The sequence below is a fragment of the Hippocampus comes genome, unplaced genomic scaffold (genome assembly GCF_001891065.2).
Source record: "Hippocampus comes isolate QL1 unplaced genomic scaffold, H_comes_QL1_v1.1 scaffold124, whole genome shotgun sequence".
In the NCBI taxonomy this organism is placed as follows: domain Eukaryota; kingdom Metazoa; phylum Chordata; class Actinopteri; order Syngnathiformes; family Syngnathidae; genus Hippocampus; species Hippocampus comes.
The window spans coordinates 1,997,116-2,000,709 of NW_017805075.1; the positions used below are offsets into that span (position 1 = coordinate 1,997,116).

Below are 3,594 nucleotides of genomic sequence, written 5' to 3' on the forward strand. Positions count from 1 at the left end.
TTTTTTTTTTTTTTTTGGTCTCCAAATGTGAACAATATCAAGAGGAAAAAAAAGTGTACGTGGAAGAAACAGTCCAGTAGTGGAGTCCAGAGTTCAACGTAAACATGGTGAAGCTGCATTTCGCTGTTATGCTGCGCATAAATGAAATGAAAAGCTGGCAACAGAAGTGAAAGCACCCCCGAGTTTAAATGCTTAAATGCAGACACACACACTCACACGCTCGCACATACGCACGCTCACACGCACACACACACACACACACACACACACACACACACACACACACACACACACACACACACACACACACACACGTGATCGAGACTAAAGTCTGCGATTGCTGAAGGCTCCGACGGCTAATTGAGAATAGCATGTTTCTTGCCTCCTGAGCCAGTTCAGGCCCAAGCCAGCTCGCCCTCTGACCTCCAAAGCCTCGGCGGAGCAGTTCTCCGTGCTCTTCCTCTTCTTATTGTCTCCTCTTCCTCTACTCAAAGCCCGCCAGCTGAGCTTGCTGGAGAGAAAATATAAATCAAGCTCATGGCAACATGGGTAGGGAATGGGGCAAAGTGGCTGGAGCTGTTCTATTTCTGCTCTGCAGGCTCACCAAGAGACATATTTCGTTTTTCTGGAACACAATTTTATAGATATACATCCTGCGGCTCTGAACATACCGGCGGAAAACAATATAGCCTACTTGTGCACCACTTCAACGCTTGAGTGGTTTTGATTTTGCTAATAGAAAACAAAAAAGCTGTCTGTTTGTTTTCTTTAGGTTTGGCCCAACTGTGCACTTGGACTGAGCGTGTTTTTGTGCGTGCACGTGTGTGCGTATGTGTGTGTGTATGTGTGTGTGTGTGTGTGTGTGTGTGTGTGTGTGTTTCAGTCATCATGTGGGAGCCAGCACACTTGACAGGATTTTACAAAGCATTTGGAAGGATTCTCCTGTGGGTTCTCCTCACCGATCCGTGTTGGAGCACAAGACTCAGACACTCACTGACCTTTTTTTTTTTTTTTTTTTTTTTTTTTTTTTTTGCTGCATGTGTTTGAGCTCAGTGCGTGAGAAGCCGCACTGGGCTGCCTCGCTTTGGCGCTATTCCACACGTCTCATCGAGCTCGACTCGGCCTCAGCCTCCTCGGCTCGCCTTTCTCAAATGAATAAATGTGATTGAGCGAATGGCATTACCTGGGCAAAGGCATGCTTCCCAAAGGAGTGGACAAGACCTAACACCAACCAGCCTGAGGGGAAAGCTTATTATCATTGCAAACTCCTTCGATGAGGGCGGCAGCTGTGGGGCTGCTCTGAGGTCCACATTTCCATATTAATCTGGCACATTTAGGCACCGGAGACAGAAGGCCTCCTGTCACACTTGTATGATAACGGAGAATTTAGCTTTCCCCTCTCATGTATAAATATGTCGAACTCTGATAAGATTAATTGAATGGATGTGGCAGGAAAGAAGTGGGAGGAAGGGCAAGCAGACACGTAATGTGGCCAAAGCCTTCCTTTCTGCCGCTGAGGCAGTGTGAGCTCCCTGCTGGGGCTCCCAAGTGCCTTGAATCAAAAATAGCATTCTACGTCAGGAATTCTCAAAAAGAGCTGCAAGAAAAAGCTTTTGGAGCCAGCCGGTAAATATGGTGTGGAGCCTCTGACACCCAAGCCTCACCCCAATTTTCCCTGCTCTGAGGAGATCAGATAGGCCCGTGTTGTTTGATTTTTTTTTTGCCTTATCTCATCTGCGCCCATCTTTTTGTCCCATGCAGGGCTAACGCTCATTGCTTGTATCTTTTGAAGGGCAAAACCATGTAGGAATAAACAAAACTCTCTTGCTGTTTGGTACTGAGTGCTCATACCTCACGATTGTCATTCATTTGACACGATGGATGCAAATCATAACGAGTACATGTCGTGTGTTCATGACAACACTTCCTTAATGATGGCGTGTCCACTTCTGGACACAATTAAGATCCCATACAGCTCTCCATCCTTTCCTCAAAACAAACAGTGATTTGTTGTTGTTTTTGTTTTTCTGTAAAGCTTGCATGGTTCAGGGAAGCCTGTGCAGTGACATGCGCTGGAGCCATATTGTTGCCCGGCTTGACATAACATCACTATACAATACGATGTAATGCTCTGGAGCATTTCCAAAAAGTTGCCATGTGGAAGGAATACATTCCACGGAAACCTGACAATAACTATGTATAATTTATCCTCATCTGAGCCATTCAGTCAACTATAAAAAAAAAAAAAAAAAAATCACCAAAATTAGACAATTTACATAATTTTTACTCAGGCCATCAGAAGTGGGCGAGGCATGCATTGACGAGTTGAACCCCCCCATATACAGGACCTCAAACAAATTAATTTGTTGTGTTTAAAGTGAAATAATTTTATTTATTTTTTTTCCCCCGGAGGACCACAACGTTGGGCAATTGTTTGGAATACTTGTCGACACCTTTGATTTCGGAAACACTGAGATGCATGAAAATTGATCAATTATTCAGTTTTAATTCCTCTTCTATGAATGCAATATTAATCAGAATAGCCTATTTATACTATTAGGGGCACAAACATTTTCTCCCCCCCCCCCAAAAAAAAGTTTAATTTCTTTTCAAGTAATGTCGATAGATTTTATTAATATTTGATTACCACCCAGACAAGACATCTTTTTAGTTTTTTGGGGGAAAGGCCTTGCAGTCACACAACACAGTCTGTTGCCCCAAAAGGCCCCATTTTCCGAGAAAAGGGCCCAAAATTGACTAAGCCTAATGCAAGGCAATGATGGAATTGGGTCGCCAAGTTGACAACATGATATCCAACAGCGACTGAGCAGTGCGGTGTGTGGAAAGAGTGTCCACACTTTCACTTGTACATGTTGTATGTGGAAGTGAGGAGGACACAGTGAAGTGGAGCAGTGTGACCAAGCGAAGAGACGTTCAGAGTTGACTAAAGGTAAAAATCAAAGTCATCGGAGAGCGCTGTTCACAAACAAGGAATGGGGGGCGCACGTCAGTCTATGAGTGACCTCTCACATGAGACAGTGTTGTCTGGGGCCACAGCAGAGTGACTACGAGGACACTGACATGCTCACACACACACACACACACACACACACACACACACACACACACACACACATACGCGGCACACACACACTCTCCTCGGACCGGCCTGTGAGAACAAGCTGGGAAAGTGATTGATGACTAAAACCGAGCTATAGCGCGCCCTGGCCCCCAAAGGCATCCCTGCAAAATGATGTGCATCCTTATAAATAAACATACCCCAAATAAACACATACCAAAAAATGCAAAACAATCGGTTTGGGTTTGTTCTTATGCAAATATCTCCTTGAGACAAAAATCTACTGAGCTTTTGTTCTTTTCTTTGATGAGACTTTTCTATTTAGGTGTGCACATGTGAGTGATGAGCTCAAAGCCAACAAGGCCCAGCAGCTGAGTGCATGTTGTTTTCTCTCTCTCTCATTGAGCCACCTTGCACTCTCATTTGGGAGTGCTCCAAATTGTCACAGCTGCACGCATGCCTGTGTGTGTGTGTGTGTGTGTGTGTGTGTGTGTGTTTGTGTGTGTGTGTGTGTG

General features: G+C 44.7%; 1 protein-coding gene across 1 annotated transcript in view; it reads left to right on the plus strand.

Moving 5' to 3' along the window:
- Positions 1–3,594, plus strand: part of camta1a (calmodulin binding transcription activator 1a) — a 330,976-nt gene that overhangs the window by 183,998 nt on the left and 143,384 nt on the right. The window lies entirely within an intron of this gene.